Source organism: Sebastes fasciatus, chromosome 2 (assembly GCF_043250625.1).
Source record: "Sebastes fasciatus isolate fSebFas1 chromosome 2, fSebFas1.pri, whole genome shotgun sequence".
In the NCBI taxonomy this organism is placed as follows: Eukaryota; Metazoa; Chordata; class Actinopteri; order Perciformes; family Sebastidae; genus Sebastes; species Sebastes fasciatus.
Window position 1 is genome coordinate 25,400,962 of NC_133796.1, and position 22,518 is coordinate 25,423,479.

The following is a 22,518-nucleotide window of genomic DNA, read 5'->3' on the forward strand; positions in this document are numbered from 1 at the left end:
GAGATGTCTGATTCACTTCTCTCATCATTAGAACTCTCATGCTCAGAAGTGTCATCAAATGGGATGGCATCACACTTTCGTCTTGGTCTTTGGTTTGACCTAGGCCTACCTGCTAAACCCTGCTCTTTCCAGTTGTTGGGGACAGGAAGGTTGTTCTTTCTGCCAATTCCAATGCCAGTTCACAGCATTTCTTTGGAGTAAGGCCGTGGAACTGTTCAGCCAGCTTCTTGATATGGTCTGCAAGCTCCTTCTCTACCTCCTCTGTGAGGACCCTCTTTGCCTCTGCTGTTCCACTATAACCAACTGTTTTAACTTCCTTTATCTCCCTCTTCTATAAAGGTTAACACATTAAAAAATCAAACCAAGTTGTGTAACACTCAACAGTAATACCATTTTATACATCAGAGAATTCATTTGGTTAATTTATGGTGGGGTAAGTTGAGCCAGTGGCTCGGAATAATAGTAGAATATTAGTGAGCCAGTGGCTCAACTTACCCCATAACCTTTGGCTCACTTTGCCCCATAGCTACCATTTTGGAAAAAATGGCCCAGTTTAGCAATTCAGGCTAATCTTTAGTGAAGGGATTAACATGGTGTTATATCTTAGTAAATCACCAACGTGTATAATATATTTTTTTAGACCTGGATAAATTTGCTTTGACCTAACATTCATTATTCCTGACATGCAGAAAATGTACTTTGACTGGGAAAAAACTGTTTTTGGTGTAAAAAAGTACTTACTACTTCTTCCATGTGCTTAACTCCATCACAGCAAGATAGAAATGATGGGTACTTCCTGAATTTATGGTCACATGACAAAACATAATCACAGTTGCCAAGATACAGGGGGTGGGTCAACTTACCCACTGGCTCATTTTACCCCACTCTCCCCTACACATCAATATTTGCATTTTAAATGACCTGTTGGAAATCTAAATACACAAACAACGAGTCACCATAAAAAAAACGAGTGCACCCAATGCCTGTACTCCATTTCCTTTTCTTGGTCTCCAACTATATAATGGAGTGTGGTCTCTTGTCGTTTGGAAACTGTGAACCACAGTCCGCCACGTTGGCGCCCTGCCCTTGTACGTTCTGATGCAAGAATATGCACTGAGCGGATCCAAAATGGCGTCAGTTTCAGCCTGTGCGCCACCAGCCAATCAGGACGCTCGTTTCATCCTCTCAGCGTTTCCGTCTCTAGCGTCCAACACACAGTGAAGTCAAAGGCCGCTCTAAAACCGCTCGAATGAGGCTGGCGGAGAGGATTAAAACCGACACAAAATATGATCTTTTGATGGTTTACGTTCACCCAAAGCAAGCTTACCGTTTCACAAGAGGAGTGTTGAAGGTTGGTAGTTTGCGGTGACGATGAAATAGCGACGCTGTAGACGAGTCTTCGTGGATATTTTAGTCCTTTTTTACCTCGATTCCAGTGAGCTGCTTTCTGAGCTGCGATGGTCGTCTTCAGTTTATGCGGATGTCTCCGGGTTAGTCGTTACTAAACCAACGGCAACAAATGGGACCATCCAGCATCGGCCGAAAACACCGCGGCGCAGACTAAAGCATTAAACATTCACATATCTATTGAATCTGTGGACATTCAGACAGAGGTAAGACACATTTTGTGTTGTACTTGTCCTACATAAGCTAACACGTTAACAACAACAAACTGACCCCGTGGTTAACTCGGGTTGTTGTCGACAAAAGGGTCAACTTGCAATAGCTTAATTTACTTTATGATATTCAAGCATTTAGTATGTGCTTCATGTATTATATGTAACTGTGTTTTCACTGGAATTACACAAATAGTGCTCTGCTTCTTGAATGCAGCCTTTCTATGGTTATGCTGTGTTACAATGCTGATAATCTTATAAAAAAAGGCATTAATTAAGTGTATTTTATCATTTATATTTAATTCAGCTGTGGTAAATAGCGTGGCACACGTGGTGTGATGGGACTGGCACTGCAGTGTGTTGATATTTTATAATTAAACTGTATTGTTTTGCAACTAGTGCTGCACACATTGATACCATGCATACTAACACATGGACAGATCAAAAAAGGCATTCATTTCGTGTATTTTATGTATCTAATTTAATTCAGCTGTGGTAATTAGTGTGGCACACGTGGTGTGATTGGTCTGGCACTGCAGTGTGGTTGATATTTTATAATTAAACTAATGTTTTGCAACTAGTGCTGCATACATTGATACCATGCCATGCAGGTATGTGTGAATGCGTACTAACACATGGTCAGATCAGTCTTGAGCATGTGTTTTTGGAAGGCTTGTCTTGGAAGCAATTTACTTCCACTGGCCACGCACAGTAAGTTTGAGAGTAATGTTAGGCTTATATTTGTTGCGTACTCTCAGGATTAGCACTGAGGGGCACTTGTAAATATCCCAGACAACAAATATAGTTGCATTTCTCATGGGGAGTGCAATAATAATAACAACATCCAAATGTTAACCTATTTTTTGCTTGTCACAATGACAAATGGTAATGGTAGTAGCTGGCAATTGACCTAAAGCAATACCAGTTTTCCTGCTTTTCCAGTTAAGTGTGTGCACACACACAGCGTCATACATTCCAGTCATGAAGCACTATGTCTTGTCCATTTGCTGGCCTGTTCCAGCACTAAAGCAAAAATGGATATGTTATAAGCCTGTCTGTAAAGGAAAACATTGAATTAGGTTGTCTGAACTACAACTCATGAAGAAAATGTGTGTGCTTTCTAGGACTATTTAAAGAGCAGTGTTTTGGAATCCCCACAGGCTATTTGGATTTATCATGAAGTGTCTATAGTTAGTAGAGTGCTGTGTGGATGGATAACTGTCACAATTACCTAAGTTAGTTCAGTGAGAGTGTTTTTTCTGTGTTAAATAACATGCCAAGGAGGGGCACAACATGGTGGGATTTGAGATGAGCTGTAGAGGAAATGGAATATGGAGGAGAAGCTCTCCACTTTGGTGCAGTACCAATGCTGAGGAAAACACTGCAGTGCCGCTGGTGGTGTTTTCCACCAAGATACTGAGTGTTTTAGCTTGTTGGGGCGTTCATGTTGACTACACTGCAGAGGCAGTGATGCATATCTCTGTGTCCCTTGAGCTTGCGTAGGTCCTATTTCTCTGTGCTATAGAGTTAAAGCCTCAAATGGTATCACATGCCCTGTTCTGCTATACATGAAGATTAGGATGTGTGGGATTTAAATATAAACAAGGTGTTTTTGCGGAATTAACAAATGTGATCTCAAATACAACACCATGTATCACGGATGTGTTTACATTGTGAATGCAAGAATGACACGCACATAATGACAGTCTCATTGAAACTGAAGTTTATCTTTAACACGTCACATCTATTTGATAGTAGAGTTTTTTGACATTATATATAGTACACACATTCTTCACAGTTCTGTTATGTCGTGGGCACTTGTATGCCTTTTCTTTATTGTTTTCTTTTGGAACTTGAATTCTATTTAGATTATTAATGGTGCCTTCAAATGGGGTTGTGTTTACCGGGTTCACGAGAAGAGTCCATATGAACGCCCCCCTCTTGTGGTATTCACAACCTCGTAAGTGTAAAGTTTCTGAAAGCTCAGAGTTCACGAGTTGTGACGTATTTGTTGACGTTGTCAGAAATGGCGTAGGCCATGGACGTTAATTTTTTCGGTGCATAATAAATTAGTATATTGTAATTTTAGTCGTATATGGTTTTTCTTTGTAAATTTGTAATATGTCCGATGAAAATGTTGATATTCCCAACGGCCTCATCTCTTTCCTCTATCATTATGCCTTTGCATATCCTGCATTATGTTACTCACTTGCTAGCTTGTTAAATTGTTAGCCTCTGTGGCTTCTAGACGCTGACAGTAACGTCAATATTGCCGTTGCTTAGCAGCGGTGTTTCATCTAAATCCGAAATAATGAAACGTCATGCTGATTATTGCAGCACATTTATTCCATCTACCAATAATGATAAACAGGAGTCTAATTGAGATATTTTTGAGTTTTAAGTCAAGATATAAGCGTGGCTAATTGCCTCACTGCTTGGCGCTCTTGAGCTGTGCATCCCATCAGGTTCCCATTAGTGATGGCTAGATTTTGCCCCTGTTCCTATAAGTAGTACCAGAGAATCAAACCATGCCCTCTGCTTGCAACAGGAAATGGAGTTCTGCTGCGGTCAGAAAGATCACGAGCTTTGATTGTAGCTCGGGGTTACAAGTTTTGTGTAATAGAGTGGAAGGCAACATTTCTATGTTTCTGCACTTCTGCTGCCTATTAACAGTGGCTCTTGTGTCTTACGACTCTTCAGACTCCATCAATGGTTGTTTTAATGGTCGAAGGTAACCAGTTGTCGCCTTTGTCTTGGCCAAAAAGTTGCACTCGAACATACTGCAAAGACTACCGCCGACAGCCAACTATCACGTACGTTCTGCGCCTGCGTGAAATGAAATAACTCTCCACACCAGCAGGCAGCGGTAGCCTGTATATGTCATTCAAAAAGGGAAACCGGAGGACCGCGGACCACGGACATACAAGCCGTTGTTACGATACGAACATGAAATAAAGTGGTGTTTGCTGACCATTCTCAAACCACTCTCTCTCACCACTTAGCTTCATTCCAGATGGCCATGTCGCTGTGAATATATTTGTGTGTTGGAATGATCAGATGAGATGAAGATGAAAGATGAAAAATGAGAAGAGCCTTCTGTGTTTTTCCTCTTGACTTTACTTGTTGGTTTGCTTTCCTCACTTCTGTTTCTCTTCTCGTGCACTGATTTGTTTAAGCTGAACAGCCAATCCGAGTGATTTCTCTCACTTCAACATGCTGAATCAGCCAAAAAAACTCTAGACTAGAGCTGACTATGCGGGACACACCGCAAAAACTAGGCCGACGGACGCTCACCGACGACCCCAAACTGTTTGACGGCCGTCGGCTTGGTATGTCAGGGCCTTTATGCAGATGCAGGAGATTTGCTGACCCGTTTGCACCACACCACAGATGGTCAACCTTTGGGTTTGCACATCAGCTGATTGCGACGATGCTGCGATCGAAGTGTTGTCGTAAACATGCCAGATTGTTCTGTTTTTCCTCCTCGATCTTAAGACCCTTTTTTAAAGATTTTTGTTGCCTCTCATTCTTAGTCTACCACATATTTTTTGGACTGACTAAAAGGCTGAGTTGAAGACAAACTCAACTGAGCCCTCGCATTATGGCAAAAACACAACAGTGAAAGCAAGAGAACAGGACGCTCTTGATTGCTGTGTTTGGGTGGCTCGACAGTAACAGTTGCACAGGACAACCAGATGATCATTGTGGCCAATGATAACCTGTCAGAATCATTGAATAACAACTGTACACAATTATTGTTGATACTGTTGGACCAGAATGAAGGTACAAATGGTATCAAAACATGAAAAGCATATCAGGGATGGGATGATAAACAAGAGAGGGCAGATTTAAAAAAAATAAAAAAATCTGATGCAGAGAGCACTGCAGTAGTTGCAGAGTAGATATCATTCTTCAGAATATGACTCTGCATATTAACTTTATAGCAAGCAGCACAGTTTATATCCTCATAAATGACCACAGTCAAGTTACAGAATGACTTGTAGGTCATTTTTCTGCCTATTGTAATTCAATGACACAGCAAAGTTATCAAATCAGTTACTGTTTTATTTTGTCTTTTCAGTGATACTAAACCACATTCTTCTTCTTTTTTCTTAGTAACATTTGTCAGTGAAATGTGGCTTATAATTTATGCAAGACCATTATTGTCCAGTTAAAAGTGATTAATATATGACACCCAATCTGTCATCCTTGGCAACCAAAAGCTGATTGTTTGTAGCCAGCCTGGCAATTAGGGATGGGTATTGTTAGGATTTAATTGATACCGATATCGATACTGGTACCGCTTATCGATACCGATACTTATCAATACTGTTATTGATAGTACTGCAGTGATGTTGATTGTGTTCCATTGTAATGAGTCCCCGGGACCAACAGGTGGTCTTTTGACTGGGTACCCCATAATGTTTTTTGACATATTGTAGTATTAAACTGGTGTTTGATGTTATATGGTTGTAATTATGGTTATATTCATGTTGAAGATGTTGCCTCTCTGAAAATTAAACAAATAATTGTTGTTTTTTAGCTGATAAAATAAATTCATTGAAAAGTGCGCTACTTTGGCTCTGATGCAGCTATAGCTAGCTGCAGCTCTCGATGTCCGTTCTGCCGTTAGTAACAGTAGTTACTGGATGTAACTTCAGTTGTATGAGGCGGCGAGAACTGCAAAGAGAGGAAGAGGGAGTGACACATCACCTGGATGTAGCCAGAGATGTGATGACATTATCATAGCATATAAAAATGCAGCGCAGTGAGGATACAGATGTTAGCCTATAACAAGGAATTGCCAATGTATCATTATCAGGGGGGAAATAGCTTTGTCAATATTAGGGGAATTTGAAAAAGCCAGCTGCCGGTAAGGTAGAACGAACGTCACATAAATACTGATAGCAGCACCATTTTTCCAGGAGCTTGTCAGACTTCGTACCAATTTAGTACCGGGTCTCGATACCATCCCTTTGTATGTGTCCCACCACTTCCTTTCTTTGTTTTTAATGGCAGGTGCCTTTGTGTGAATTATTGCTCTTTTACCTGAGCCTCCAGCTATTGTTCATCTTGAGAACAAAGATGGCTACTAAAGCCAAGTTCACACTACTCGACTTTCAAAGTTGTCAGATCGCTGTACTGTTCACACTACACAACTTGCTGTCTTGTAATCGTGAGTCTTGAAGTCGTTGTGGTTTTCACACTACATAACTGACCAGTTAAAGGGGGTCACACACTATAACATCTTTCGCTGGGAGAAATCCCAGATGAGGTCTCCAAACTATATTTTGTCGCGAAAACACACACACACGAGAAGTGACACGGGCATAGTCATGCTTGTTGATGATGTCGTTGGCACAAGTGTTCACATACGTCTTTACTATTTCCCATGTAGATCAGTCACTGTGTTATGTGTTGTGTTTATTAATGCAAACATCCAATGCCCTAGTTGCAACAACAACTATAGTCCGTGTTGCAAATGCAACACATGGCACACAGGTTTCCCCTGAAGCCATGTCTTGCTCTCTCATTGGCTGTAGTTCCTCAACGGACTCCCAGACAGGTCCAGATATCTAACATGCTAAATCGGCTCTTTCTTTGAACTGTTCACACATAGCGCTCAAGCGCTGATTTACGAGAGCTGCGCCGACGCTGATTTGCCGCTGATCTGGGGCTCCAAAAACTGTTGGTGATTGGCAAATCAGGACTAAAGTTGTGTAGTGTGACCTGGCAGAAGATGTCAGAGAAAAATGGTTTATTTTAGGGCTCTCCCCAATACCATTTTTTGGGCTTCGATGCTTCAGTGAGTAGTATTCGAAGCTTTGCGCAGCGTAACAGGCTGACATGTTCTTCTGTGTGTCTCCATCTCATCAGCGCCGCTGACGCACTACTGTACGCACTTCTACGCACAACAAACAGCGATATCTGTCTGAGAATAACTAATAATAATTCATGTTGAATATGAGTAATGAATAATGACGTGAGATTATTCCTAATTTCATGGGCTATTTTGGGATTTATACATTATTATTACATACTGTACTTCATAAACGGTCGAAGCTCGAAACATTCGGGTCAGCCTTAGTTTATTTATAGAGGCACTCAAATTGAAACAAATGTAACTTTCAACGGTTTGTTTTTGATTTTTGTTTTATGTAAGTAAGAAGTTGTGGTTACCAAAGATATTTGGTTTCAGAGTTATTTCCTTCTTCCAAAACAGCAGTGGAGAACACCAGAAGAAAATGCCCAGATTTCAATTTCATTAAAACAAAATTATGACTGGCGTGTTGACATAGCCATGTAGCATTTAAAAGGCAATTTTTTAAACAGAGTCTGGTACAGTGCTCACTCAACATAAAATCACTACCAGCAAACATCCCGGAGAACAATGAGGGCAAAACAGCATCACCGATCTGTTTTAACCAAATATTATCTGGTTTAGCTCAGCTAAAAACACATGAACACTGATGCGCCGCGGCAGAGTGGAACACTGTGTCTTGTATAAATAATATGGGCCTAGTTTGTCCAGTTTTAACACCATGTCTCCTTCTGTCCATATCATCTCTCCATCCAATGTTACGATTGGGTTTCTCTGTGCGTCTGTTTGTACACAGTTGTGAATATGCTTAAAAAGCACATTTAGCTTTGCTCCATTACTTGACGTAATATTTTAAGTAAATACTGTTGGTCTTGTTAGAGTCTCTAATTGTTTACAGAAAAGATGCAAACATTACAGAGCCACAAAACTTTGCATTTTGTAAGAGCTGTTATATAATAATGCACGGTGCATTGGTGGCTGACGTAGTACTGAGCACATTTTGCAATTTCTTACTTGAATATTGCAGAGAAACCTTCATCTTGAGGTCTAATTCGAAGAATAATTCTAGTTGTGCTGGTTGTAAGAGGGAAAGAAGCCTTTAGCTGCAGCTCCAGCAGCCACTCTGCCTGCCCTCTGTCCATACAGGCTCTCCCCTCCCCCTCTCATGCTGAGTGTGGTCCTTTTAGGTAAACAAGCATGGCTACTCCTGTTTCTTGCCTCTCTTTGTCTGTCTCTGCCTTTCTTTTTCTCTCTCTGTCTCTGTTTCTCCCTCACTCCCCTCTCTTCCTCCCTGTTTGAGTTGTGTAAATCTTTTATAGCTGCTGTTCTACCAGCACAATCTCTGCGGATACTCAAATGGCATCTGAAGCCCTTTGAAATTCAGCCTAGTCCTTTGCCCCCTCCTCTATCCTCCAAGCGAAATGGAACAAAATGGCGGGCCCCAATCCTGCTGTTTCCCTCAGGGACTGTGGAGCCTCATTTTGGGGTTTAGGAGGTCCTGGTGGTTGATGGCGTCTTTAACTTGTGTTAGGTTGTGCCTGCTTCCCAGCCCTCTGCTGCAGCGCTCTTGATAATATTTTCTCTTCCCTGAGTCTCTTACACATCAAAGGGAGCGGATCTCTATTCTGGCATGCTGCTGCGTCTCCAGAAATGTGCTTTTTACAGACTTGGCTTTTGATCTCTCTGATCGAAGCTTGGAAAAGGAATATTTTCTGCTCTTGTTTTTAAGGGAAACTTACTGATATGCTTAATCACAATTTCAGGTATGCAGAACATTTCAAAACGTCACACAGAAGCAGGCTACTGAGTTTGATGTTTTGCCATTCTGGAATAAATACATTTTAACATGAGCTGACGAGCAACTTAGCCAGTTTGCCGTATTGATTTAAAGTATTCAAAATCCCGTGATAAGATTAAAGGGGAACACTGCCTCAATTAGGAATTCTAATATTTTATTTCCATGGCCTAGAAGAGTTCAATCAATATTTGTGAATAGGGGTGGGACAAAATATTGATACGGGAATATATTGTATTACTTCCTCTTGCAATACATTATCATACACTGGCGCCAAATATCAATATTTTGATAAAATCACACATGCGCTTTAAACAACCATGTTGAGATGGCTTAAAAGAAACTAGTTATCTACGCTAGTGTCTAAAGCACGTAGGTTTAGTGGCTGCTCCATGCCCAGAACCTCGTGGGTCGAGTAGAGTCCGACTCTACGTCCCATAAACAACACATACTGTTTGTATTTTCACAGTGACGGTCCGCCGGCTTTCAACCGGGCAAATACAGCCTGCTGTTTGTTTTATCACAGTGACGAACTAGTACTACACACCTGTAGTTAAACACTCTTGTGCATGTGAACAACCACATGCGGGGGGTTGTACAGCAGTGTATTAGTCCCACCTCGTTCACTGGTCAGGAGCTGCATATGTGGTTGCTCGCGTTGTTAGCTTTTAGCAGCCGGTGGGCAGCTCTATTCGCTTGGCTAAATAATGGAGCTAACGTCAATAGAGACTACATTGAGTTACATTATGATGTGTTCAAGCTCTACTCAGGAAAACTGAATATTAGGCAAAGGTACATTTTGACGTTATCATGATGTGTTCAGATGTAATCTTGTAAAATTTAAAGCAGGGTTTCTGCCAGTATATTACAAGCCCGGCAGCCCGCTGGCCCTAAGTTGACTCCCCACCGGGCCGAAGCATCGGGGAATCATGTATTTTTACGATGTTTTTTAAACTAAAATGTGTTATACAAGTAGCAAACTTCTTTATGGAATAACTCGTACGTAGGTTGTGTGCTTAACGCTAGCGCGCGTCAGTGTACGATCGAGAGAGTGAGTGTGTGTGTGTGACGGACGGAGAGTATCATGTCCGTAGTAACGCTATAGCTGTGAACATATTAGTGCAGTGTGAGTATAGTTTAGACTGTCGGTGAATAAATGCTATAACTCCTCAAGACCCAAGCCATTTCCTGTGTCTTGTTGCTTGCTTGCTCAGCAAACATCATTCTGAAGTTTAAGTTTGAAGTTGTTTCACACTGTGAACTCAACAATTGAAATTATTAATTGCTGATTTTGATTTGTTCCCTTATACCAACACCTTCTCTTTTATTAGTTAACATATTTATCATAGACATGCTACTGTTGAAATTCCAGATGGGTGAAGGAAGAGTGATAATAGGTAAGTCTTGGCTATAAGCAGCACCTTCACATGTGTGCATGTTTTCCACACTGAGAGTAGTAGTAGTACCTGAGTAGGTAACGCTACTCGGCAAACGGCTATGTGTCTCCGTCTGAGCAGGCATGAATTAGGGGTGGTGCAAATCTGGACACAACAGTTGGTTTTTTGATTGGATGTGCTGCTGAGCAGGAGGCTGCATGGGATGATGTATTATCTCCATACGTGGCATTGGAAATGTTGTGAGGTTAGTCGGCCAGGGCTGGGAGCTGATGGCAGAGACAGTCTGTGTGATGTGTTCCTCTGGGCTCGGCTGTTCTGGTCTGTTCAGGCTGTTGCTGACACACGGGGAAAAAGACAAGACAGGCTTGCTTGCCTGGACTCCCTCAGTCTTAAGGCCCTTTTTAAAGGGTTTTCCATGCCTATCTAAAGCTTAGGTGGCTCGCACGTGTTTTTTAAAACCTCCTAATAAGCTCTGTTGTAAAACAGAACATAGTGTACACAGCACGGTGATAAGTCTGAGAATGAGTTGGATCTTTTCTGATGTTATTTTTCTGTTAATGCTAGCTCATCACATACTGAACCTGGCTTTCGTTGCTAGAGCCAGAAAGGCCTTTATTGTGAAGGGGCCATTCAAATTCTTGCTGGCAGAATCATATATTAGGTTAGTTGGTTATTATTGAGGTAAGAAGCCGGTCTGAATCTATGTTGGGACACTTTGACCGTTGTTTGTCAGGTTGGTTTAACAAGGTGAACTTGTTAGGTGAAAAGCTGCAGGTATTTATAGAGTGCTCCAGGGATGACGTATCTTTGTTGGCCAACCTGGAAGTTAGCATCGCACTGGTTCCCTCGACAAAAAGCCAATGGATTTTTCCATTGAATTTTGGATTATTGCAGAAAATAAGTTCTGTGGCAAACAAACGTTTATGATACTTTTTTTTATACTACATTTTGTTCAGCAAAATGAATACCACTTCTATGATATTTGAAGCGTAAAAGAAATAGCCAGAAGTAAAAAGCTTCTAAACTTCACAACACCACCACTCAGCTATAGGCGGACTAGTGTTCGGTGTAATGACGTTAAGTAGTCTCATTTAGCCACTTGATAGCAATCCCCTTTTTTTAAGACACGTTAACACTTCAAAATTCACGAGTTGGGTATTTACTGATGTATTTTATATCATAGATCAAAACGCATACACTTGTGTTAACCACAGACCTTTTTTCAGGCTTCTAGCCAAAAAAAACATTGACTTCAAGACGAGGGAACTGGAAGTGTTAAAATGCTAACTCATTTCTGTTTTTTAGGACTCATTGAGTCGGAGTGGAGGAGTTGTAGTTTCGTAGCATTTATTCACCGACAAATAAGGTGTACACACACTGCTACACCTACGTTCACAGCTATAACGCCACCAACAACCTCACACTCACCGCCACACACACACACGGTCTGTCGGACACTCGTTAAAGTTTTGCCACGCTGACAAGACTATGTGTGTGCCGCCGGCGAGCATGAAGCCACCAGCAATGCTAGAGATGCTAACGTAGCACAAATACACACACTGTTTGTCGGACACTCGCTAAAGTTATGCCGGGCAGACACACAGCTGACAACCTGCTAAACTAAACTAAATGCGCGGTGGAGACTTTTTCTGGGAAAGTGGCTGAATGTCCGCAAGACTACACGCAACACTGTGGCTGCTAAGTTAACGCTCCTGGACGGGTGAACTGGGGACTCAGTTGTCTGTTGGGCTCATGCACTGCAGCTTGCACACCGCTGCATGCGAGGCACAAATCTTGTCGGTTAACGGTTAATAATCGGTTAACGATGGTTGGTTATCGGTTAAGGACATTTTTCAAAATTAGCATCCCTATTAAGCAGTCAAATTGCCATGACTGACATTTTTCCCACGACATCTTGACCATAGAATGATGTTAAATTGATGGTAAATGCGATATAATGTGAAAGTAGTTTTGTGTTTACTGTTCCCCATCACAGTAGAGATGGAACAGGATCTTGTGTCCTGTCAATAACCAACCTTTGTCACCCTGAGATAAATAAAATATGTCTGGGATTTATTGCCACTTTGAGAAATTGCTTCATCCCTGACTACTGTTGTGCTCCGAGGCAAACGACTTTATTAGTTTTCTTTTGAGCCCTCTTGTGTCATGCCGTCCTCTTCATGTTGGGCATGAGCTATAAGCTGAGACAGGGGGTAAGGGTGTTAGGACAAAGTGTTGTTGGGTGGGGGAGGGTAGAGGTGGTGTGGCCTTGCTGAATCTCAATCACCAAGGCCCTTCAGCGGGGCTGGCCTTTTGATGGGCCAGCTGCAGCCATTCATCCAGCCATTTACATTGAAATGCAACAACAGGAAGGGGGAGGGGAGGGCTGTGGGGAGATGGGCCTCTGCGCCTGTGCGGGTGGGATGTGAATGAAAAGCAAAGGCATACCTAAATACCAAAGAGATGAGGTCCGTCAGTCGGGGCCCATGCCCCTGCTCACCAATACATGCAGCCATACTTTGTTTTCCTCCCAGCATGCTGTGGGGCAGTATACACAACACAAAAGATCTAAGCACCCTTTTTGACCAGTACATGCATTTTCCCCACTCAGCTCTTTTCTGTCTTTACAGCCAGGCTGGAGGCTATAAAGAGGTTGTGATTCATCCCACTGTCCTTTTTAACAGCTCTCTACCGTTACACCTATTGTTGATGCTGCTTTTTGTACTTTGCCTTCTTCATATTTTGTGGGTAATTGCCTTCAGACAGATGATTTACTTGTGTGAATTCTTTATCAAGGCTTATCTATAAAGCCTGTATGGGTTGTGGAGTTTCAAGCTCTTGTTCCTGGCTCACTGTAATGGAGGTCATATTGTGCTATTGGCTGGTAGAAGAAACCTGTTCTGTAACTCATTAGAGGCTTCAGATGCAAACTGTAGTTCAGACAAATGAGGCCAGTGTGTCATTTTTCTAAGTTCAACTTTCTAGGATAACTTGGATGTCCTCAGAGGTGTGCATGTGATGGTGATTTAGAGGCATTTTTGGGGAATGTGCTAAAGCCATGTTCAGACCGACAGTAGCACTGTATCAAAAACCACGGCCGTCAGTCATTTCAATGAGGCCTCTGCGTTGGTACCGCAGCTGCAGCAAGAAACGGACAGAAAAAAACTGGCCACAACACAGCATCATCTAGCAAAAAATACTGTGTTGGCTGGTTAAATATGTGCAAGCTACATTACAGGTAGAACACTCTTCAAAATATTAAAATATTGTCTCACAGTATTATGCACAGCTGTGCAGTATCTTGGCTTTTGATACATCTCTAAACTATTGGGTCTATCACTTTAACTGGAATTACTGGCTCATTTTTCTTCTTTTTACTGGTACCTGTAGCAAAATGCCCACACCGGCGAATCCCCTTGCATTTTGCCTGCTGACCTAAGCACCAAGCTAATGTTAGACTGGGCACCAACTAGAAGTTGTTTCATCGCAGGACGTCTCCTGTTCAGTGAAGCTTTTGTTTTGATGTTTGCTGGAGTGACATTTTGTTCGAGTACTCACACTATAAGACTGCCAGTTAAAATATCAAAGCATGCGTGTATTGTAGGGAAATTGCTTCTTACTTAAAGATAGGGTCGACAATGTTGGAAAGCTCGCATAACTTGAAAGTAGCATCGCCTCAGGAACTACTTCACAGACACAGAGCGGAGAGAGGACCTCAACTCAACAACACCACCTCATGACAAGTAACCGCGGCAGTGCTACCTTTGGCTGAGTTTTCTCTTCCATTCTCCAGTAAACGTGCGGCGGCGACGCGCTTTGAGTTCAGGCTTGTGCACACCAAGGGTAGTGTACGAGCAGGGAGGCAGGGAGGCATCTGCTTGGTTATTTCCAAGCGGACTGCGAGGCAGTGAATGGTAGACGTTTATACAGGATTACAGCAGCTACAGATGACGGCTCATTTCTGGTCCTTTTTCAGAGCTCATAAGTAATGCATCGCTGTTGGGGTGTAAAGACCATTTCAACCAATGTAACAAATAGTGTATACTGGATAACATCGTCAACACTGCCTTTAATTTTTATAGTAATTGGAAAACAGCAACTCACCTTTGAATCTATGATATTACTTATTTTCTATTGGATTATAGAAAGTGATACCATGCTAGTATGTTCATATCTTTGTTTTGATTGCAGGTATGCTACCTGTCAACTAAGACTGATAATAATTTCTGGGCCACTGCTGCATTTAGACCTGTGATAGAAACACTATTTCATGCTAACAAAGTCTTCTGACAACATAAACTTAAAGATTTGTCAACAAAAACATCTGTACCTTGTGATTATCACTTCACTTGATCGTTGAAAAGCTGGAAGCTAGTAGATAATCTGAAGAAATGACATAGCAAGCAAAATGGCAACACATAAGATGCTGCCAATTTTAGCTCAACCACTCTTCTTATTTTCTATTTTGCTGTATCTTGTCCTGTTTTTTTATTTTCTGATATAAGCAATTGGTCATTTAATCTAAGAAAATGGTAAACAGAATAAATGAAAATAATCCTAAATTGCAGCCATGAATAACTTTTTAATATAATATTGTCTAGAATATTCTTACTTAGACCCAGAGAAGGTGAAGATAGCATGTCTTGACTCTCTTCTTGGTGCAGGGACAGGAATTAGCTAGTGTGTTTAACCAGAGCAGTCAGCAGGGAGTGGAAAATCACATCATCTTCAGTCAGCCTGCACAGGGACTTTCCCTCCTGAATATGTGGCAGCCCAGAGCACTTCTTAAAGCTACAGGCCAGTATGTGTTTGGCCCTTGTGTCGAGGCTTGTACATCCACATTGTGAAATCACCTCGTTGAGTTATTTGTTTTGCCCAGAAAGGAAGCAGTCTAAACGAGAAGTGGAAAATAGGAGAACAGGAAACATAGAAGACATACAGGCCATTAAGTTGGCCTAGAGCTACCACTAATCTTTCCAGCATTTCACTGTTTGTCTGCCAAGGCTTGGAATAGTCACAGATCTGTGATTGGTTGACTAGAGTTAACCAGACACTGATCTTTAAAGTTCTTTTGATACTAGAACCTTCTTCCCTATAAATACACTGCCTTGTTTTTGTGCCCATCTGTGTGTGTGTGTGTGTGTGTGTGTGTGTGCGTGTGTGTGTGTGCGTGTGTATGGTTGCGTGTGTGCCTGTGTCACTCATACTCCCTGCAGTGAGTCTTTTTATAGAAACAGCAGCCAGCAGTGTAATCTCTGGCGTGGATGTAGGACAGTCTTTTATTCCTCCTCATTACTTATGCAAAGCCAGTTCTCACCCACAATCGCTGCATAGTCTGTTTAATGTACAGTTTTCTTAGAAAAAAAGTTAGCAGTTATAGGATCATAGTAGTGTTTTTGTATGTTTTAGCACATGTGCTATAAATTGTGTATACTTGTTACCAGCCACGACATTGACGGTGGTATTGTTGTCACATTCTGAGTCTGTGTGTGTCATCATGGCAAAATGCAATCTTGGAACCCGTTGGCTATCGGTCTGAGGACAGATAAAATGTGGCTTACAGTGTTCACAAGAAGAGTCCATATGAACGCCCCCCTCTTGTGGTATTCATGACCACGTAAGTGGAAAGTTTCTGAAAGCTCTGAGTTCACGAGTTGTGGCGTGTCTGTTGATTTGGTCAGAAATGGTGGAGGCCATGGAAGTAAATTTTTCGATGCATAATAAGTGAATATATATAATAATAATATAATATATTGTTTTTCTTTGTAATTTTGTAATACAGTATGTCTGAGGAAAATGTTATTCTCAACAGCCTCATCTTTTTCCTGTCATTATGCCTTTGCATTTACTGCATTATGTTACCCACTTGCTAGCTTGCTAAATTGTTAGCCTCTGTAGCTTCTAGACGCCGACAGTAAAGTGAATATTGCCGTTGCTTAGCAGCGTTGTTCTCTCAACTTAACCACTTGAACGCCAAGCATATTGTGTACACGACTTCCCATGTTGTAAACTTGAGCTCACAAGTTTCATTTGAAGGCACCATATATTTCTGGGGTTCCGGTGTAGCCTGCGGATATCTGGGCCAAGACTTCCTTTTCCGTGTGCTGCTCATTGTTTACAGTCCGATTAGCAACTTCAGATGTGAGACTCGAGTTGGAGTTGAGAGACGACGTGTATGACTGGATTGTTTCACAAGTAGCCAGTTTACAAGCTAACAATAAAAAGCAAAATCATCATCAGATGATAGCCGGTGGGAGCCATTGGCGCCTCCACTTTACGCCCCTAGTAGACTTGAGACAATCGCAGTGCAGAGGACGGAGCGGTTACAGCCGGTGCGCACGGCGCAAAAATAAAATTTTTTTTTTTTTATTGTGAATACAATTTTCCTAGCTGTGAGGTAGTATTTCTTATTTCTTTAGAGCTCCGACTTTTTGAGAAGTCTTCCACATTAGGGTGCACATTTGGGTTCACCGCTGCGGTACCGGTACCTTTAGTACCTGGTACCTTTTGTGATACTTTCATGGTTTCTGTCAGTGTATTGCAAGCCTGCTGGGCGAAGGCATTGGGGAATTATATATTTTTAAAATGTTTTTTAAACTAAAATGTGTTATTCAAGTAGCAAACTCCTTTAAGGAATAACTCGTAGTGCGTAGATTGTGTGATTAACGTTAGCGAGTGTCGATATGTGGTCGACTAAATGCTACGACTCCCCAAGACAGGTTCCTGTGTCTTGCTTGCCACAGTCTGTTTACTGAAGGGGTTAGCCTTGAAGTTAGCCACAACTTCGGCTCAGGCTTGCTAAAGGTGGGCTATTCTCATTATGTCAAGCCGCTACTTTTAGTTCTTGCTCAGCTGCTTTCGGCTCGCCACTCACTGTGACTCACTCTCTCTCTCTCTCTACCTGGGGCAGATAAGTGTGACTCTAGTGCGGCTCATACTCTCACCCAGATGCGCTCTCAGGTACCGAGATTTGGCACCGATTGCTTTAACGCGAATCAGTACTTGGTAGTACAGACGTAATTCATTCGGTTCCTTTTAAGAGTACCGTCTTCGGCACCCAACCCTATTCCACATTGGTGTGGACTGGTGCTTCCTTTATTAAAGTGGCCTCTTTTTTGTAGACAGCTCTCAAGTCTTGGATACTAGAGCACCACCATTAAATTGTCTTAGAAAAACACAGGAGGAGTAAGCTTTAAATGTGCACATAATTTGCCTTAAGCATTTCATTTCACACCATATTTGTCAGAGGCTATGTTTTGGTTCATACCTCATTACATGTCCCAAGGTTTTGATCTGTAAGGTAACATCTGTTTTTGTGGGCCATGTGGCACCACCGTTGAACATTTTAAAAAAGAAACGTTCCCTTGCAGAAGGGTTCAAAATTGAAATCTATTTAAAGCTATAGCTGTTCTATTATGAATGTTGTTCCTATTTAATTATTTAGTAATGAGGGGCTAAATTTGGAGTGGTTGGTTGATGGAGCACTGGGGTTTTGGGTCCATCAACATAAAAAGGAGTAAGGTCAGTCGTCCCTTTTTAGTTTTCCTTTGCCCTGCCAGCCCTGCATACTTTTCCTGCACGTCCACGTTGATTTATGCAGATGTGGTTATGGCGATACACGCACCCTCCACGTAGCTGTTTTGCACAAACACACACACATGCCCATTGTACTCAAGTGCAACATATCTGTTAAATTTCATCATATCACCCTGTGTGATTCTTGGACAGATTAGATCGTCTGCTGAACTCAGCCCTGTGGTGCACTGTTATGCTGCTCTCTCACACACTTGGCTCAACTCTCCGCTTGTCCTTTCTTTCCTCCCACCCAACACCTCTGTTCTCTCTCCACTTCTGCCGTCACTATCTCTCTGCCACATTTTCCTTCCCATCTTTACATCTCCGAGCCCAGCAGTACGCTCGCATACTGCATCCTCACATGCTCGTCTCCCTTCTCCCCTCACTCGCTGACAGTCTCCTCCCCCATCTCCACCTCTATGCAGTAGCCCTGGTTCCTCAGGAAGCACTGCTCGCAGGAAGCTAAGGGCGTTGGACCTAACAGTTTGCCTTGTTTCCTCCTTTGACGAAAATCATAGTAAACTATGCATGCGCAGCAGCTTTGGTGTTTTTCTGCTTTGAGTTTGCTGCATTTTGTGTATAGAAATGGAGGATAATTTATGTGCCATGCCTTTTCTGTTGTCCCAGATGTAAATATGCACAAGCAGTTTTTCTCTGCTGGTAATTTCTGATGCCTAATCTTAAGGTGTTGGCCAAAATGCAGTGCAGATGTGATATCTTTTAATTTATTTAGATTTATTGAGATCATTCTTCTGTTTGTAGCAAGATGCTGGCTACTTATCACGTAACTATAAAGGTCATTTCACAAGTTACAACTGTAATTTTTTTAAGTGTTCTGGCACATTTTAGATGTCTGTCAGTTGTCTGTCTCCTGAATAGCTTCTATTTCTACAATTGTGCTGCACATCAGTACGTGTCCAGCTCGTTTATTAATGCTGAGAGCAAGAAAGCTTACGGTTTCCATCTCTCTCTTCTTTTTTAATGGGACATGGGCAAATATACTTGCTTTATGCAAATGTATGTATATATTTATTATTGGAAAACAATTAACTACACAAAACAATGACACATATTATCCAGAAATCTTCACAGGTACTGCATTTAGCATAAAATATATGCTCAAATCATAACATGGCAAACTGCAGCCCAACAGGCAACAACAGCTGTCAGTGTGCTGACTTGACTATGACTTGCCCCAAAACTGCATGTGATTATCATAAAGTGGGCATGTCTGTAAAGGGGAGACTCGTGGGTACCCATAGAACCCATTTTCATTCACATATCTTGAGGTCAGAGGTCAAGGGACCCCTTTTGAAAATGGCCATGCCAGTTTTTCCTTTACAAAATCTTGCATAAGTTTCGAGCGTTATTTAACCTCCTTCGCGACAAGGTAGTATGACATGGTGGGTACCAATGGATTCCTTAAGTTTAATAGTTTCATACAATACCAGTATCTTAACTGTAATTGTTCCCGATACAAGCTAAAATTGCAAGTTGCGTTAATGCATTAAAGAAATTAGTGCCATTAAAACAAATTTGCGTTAACTTTGACAGATGTCTACTCACAAGCCATCTGCACCTTGTGTCATAATACTACCAGTGCTGATCAGGTGTCCTTGTGTAAATTGCCTTTTTTTAATTTACAATGCATACTAGTAGGCATTTGTATTGAATGGCCACTGTCTAGAGATCTGTAATTTTCTGCCCTAGTGTGCACATGGCTGCAGTCACACCTCCGTAGAAGAGTGTAAAGAGTTGATTTTCATCTGAGAGATGAAAGCCCTCTGCAGCAGACCCGCCTCGGAGTGAGAGAAAAAAATAACATACTCAACACTCATACCATGTGGGTGTGTGTATGTTCATGGTATACAGCCCTCAGCAATCAGTGTTAACAGTAGTAGCTCAAGTATACTCTGCCTCAGATAGCATTCATTGTCAGCTCTTTAGAGGGTTTCAACATATACATACATAACCACAGACTGCCGTAGCGATTCCCTCACTCTGTGCTTTGCAGTAGTTTCACACTGCTTTAATTCATGCACACCCTGCTCTGGCATTTAGACAGCTTTCCAATGAGGCTGAAATGAGAAATCTCAGAGAGGAACCAGGGAGTGTTTGTGTGTGGCTCAAGCCTGTCAAAAGTGAGAAGAGGGATGTTGACAGTCGAGCCCAGCAGAATACGAGGGAGGTCTGAAATGGCTCCTTGTCAAGGTGACAGTGGCATCATGCATGATGCGAATACACTTGCACATGCAGCAAGCTATCACACCTACACTCTGGATCCATACTGTCTGATAATCTCTGTGGTTGTGTGTTAGCTCCATATTGTAAAGAGGTACATTGTATTTTGAAGAACACAGCATTTGCATTGATAGGAATTTGAGTTTTACATCCCTACGTGGAACTGGAGAGCTGTCTTTGTAGCTGAATACAGGATTTAGTGTGTGTGGAGACGATGTGTGTCAGCTGGAGATATTTATTAAATGGCTACTTTTTAACTGGCTGAGAAATGTGTGGGTGAACGGATGGCCGCAGGCATTCAGAACCAACACAGTCGACGTGTTCGGTGGTGTTAGAGCATGTGCGGGTGTTTGTCGATAATGTACCATGTGCTGCTACTCCTCCATTTCCAATATTCAAAGAGCTCTGTCTTTCACTGCAACCATAGCAACAGAAAATGACAAATGGCAGAACTGTGGAAATGCTCAGATTGGGTGTGAGGCTGAATGATAGAGCAAGCTTTCTTGATAGAAAATCAAATCACAGTGTGAGTGAATAGGCTGGCTGGCCTTCACTAACTGTATAATGCCAACGTTAAAAACACTGAATATTTAGTTGCAAGATGATTAACGGAAACTGTTACTCAAATGTAATCTACCATACTAGCCTATACATTATTTTGGCTTTTTGGCAAATAAGAACCGCCACATCCCAGTCCTTAGCCCAAAATTCAATATAATTATTAGGATAGAAATATATACAGTTGGTTCGTCCACTAGACACTGCTCAGCACTAGTGAGAATGTGTGCTGTTTTCTTGTTACACAACCATTAAAGAAGACGAGCAGAAAATATTGTTTGCTGTGAACTAGCCAAGTGAAACTAGCCTACAACAGCGGTGCGAGTTACTAAAGCCATTTGTAATTGAGAAGCAAGTCCATTCCAGAAAAACAATAAAGGAATTCTATCTTTTAGGGACGTCACAATACCAGAAATCTAGTAGTCGATACCAATACCAGTGAAGTTCCACGATTCTCGATACCAATTCAATACCATGATAAAAAAACACAAAAGTAAACCCAAGTCCCATGTACTAGTGTTGTAACAATACTGAAATGTATAACTTCAATACAATACGTTGAAATATATCAATATTCTATACCATTTTTGATACCACTGGGAATAATTTATACAACATTAAGGCCTAAAATGTTAGATTTTTATTAAAAATAAATATCAGCGTGTGTAAACTTGCTGTCAGAGAGAAGAGAGAGCAGAAAGCGCAGCTGATACCCCTGTATTGTTACTGTGGAAAATAAGTATTGAAACATGTTCAAATATTCAGTATCGATACTTCTATCGAATATACTATTTTTGACAACACTAGCATGTACTTCAACATACACTCCTTTATTACCATTTGCATACTGTTTTTTATTAGGAAGTTAAATAAGTCATAATTCCCTCTCTAATATCTATTTTATATTGCTGTGTAGGGCTGTCAAAATTGGCCAAAAATGACGTTTGAATATTTGTTGTAAAAAAACACAAAGGTTCGAACTATTCAAATGTCTATCGTCCATTGGCCGTTGACACAACGTAACGCTTGCTGTTAGGACACAGTGTCACTCTCTCTGTGGCCGAGTTCTCTCCATCATTACGGTTGTTGTTGAATCATTTCTGGATCAGCTTGGCCTAACGTTACATTTCAATTAATGAAAGTGACGTTGTGTGACTCCCGTCATACAATACATTCAGTGCTTGTGAGGTAGTGCTGCTTTTTTCCCACAGTCTATTAATTTTCATATTCAAATATCTGTTTTTTTTATATTATTTCAATACATAATTGAATTTAGAATCTTCATTGACAGCCGCTGTGAAAATAACTTGTTCAAAGAAATGTATTTATTCAAGTTTCTCACCAAAAACATACATTTTACAAGATAGCGTATGAACGCATCATCATAGCGATACAATTTACCTTCGCCTAATATTTCCCTAATTTTTACTGAATAGAGCCTGAACACATATCCCCGTGCAGGACTGTGCTGCTTACCGGCTGCTAACAGCTAACGTTAGCTAGCTCTCATCCTGC

General features: G+C 41.5%; 1 protein-coding gene across 3 annotated transcripts in view; it reads left to right on the forward strand.

Moving 5' to 3' along the window:
* Window positions 1-1,141: 1,141 nt before the first annotated feature.
* Window positions 1,142-22,518, forward strand: part of ankrd11 (ankyrin repeat domain 11) — a 124,118-nt gene continuing 102,741 nt past the window's right edge. The window contains exon 1 of one of the 3 annotated variants that reach the window (XM_074615584.1): window positions 1,142-1,613. The gene's annotated coding sequence lies outside the window, so the exon portion shown is untranslated. The remainder of the gene's footprint in view (window positions 1,614-22,518) is intronic. The other 2 variants (XM_074615576.1, XM_074615593.1) reach the window with 2 other exon arrangements.